Below are 551 nucleotides of genomic sequence, written 5' to 3'. Positions count from 1 at the left end.
GAAAGAAAAAAGGGTGAAGAAAAAAGGAAAACAAAGGAAAGAAAAAAAAGGGAAAAAATAAGGTAAAATAAGGAAAAAAGAGGAAAAAAGGGGGAAAAAGGGAAAAAAGGGGGAAAAATGAAAGAAAAGAAATCTATAAATATAAAAGGAATGAAAGATGGTGCCGGTGTACAGTCTGTTTTTATCTTTTCTTTTTTTTTTTTGGAATTTTCTTTTTTAAGAATGGATATTTCATGTTGGAGGAAAAAAAGCAACAAAAAAAAGGATGGGGGAAAAAAAGGAAAACAAAGGAAAGAAAAAAAGGGGAGAAGAAAAAGTAATAAAAGGAAAACAAAAAGGAAAGAAAAAAGAAAAAAAGGGAAAATAAGGAAAAAATGGAAAAAGAATGAAAAAAGGAAAACAAAGGAAAGAAAAAAAGGGGAGAAAAAAATACATATAAAAGGAAAGCAAGATGGCACTGGTGTACAGTCTGTTTTTATCTTATCTATCTTTTTTTTAATTTTCTTTTTTAAGAATGGATACTTCATGTTGGAGGGAAAAATAAAAAAAGG

General features: G+C 27.9%; 1 protein-coding gene across 1 annotated transcript in view; it reads left to right on the top strand.

Annotated features, from left to right (window-relative positions):
* LOC119427084 (glucosidase 2 subunit beta) overlaps positions 1-551 on the top strand; it is a gene marked incomplete in the record, with an annotated part of 251558 nt that overhangs the window by 605 nt on the left and 250402 nt on the right.

Source organism: Nematolebias whitei, chromosome 1, assembly GCF_014905685.2.
Source record: "Nematolebias whitei isolate Nwh7 chromosome 1, NemWhi1, whole genome shotgun sequence".
Classification (NCBI taxonomy): Eukaryota; Metazoa; Chordata; class Actinopteri; order Cyprinodontiformes; family Rivulidae; genus Nematolebias; species Nematolebias whitei.
The sequence above is the reverse complement of the archived record's forward strand: the minus strand, read 5'-3'. Positions and strand labels throughout refer to the sequence as shown.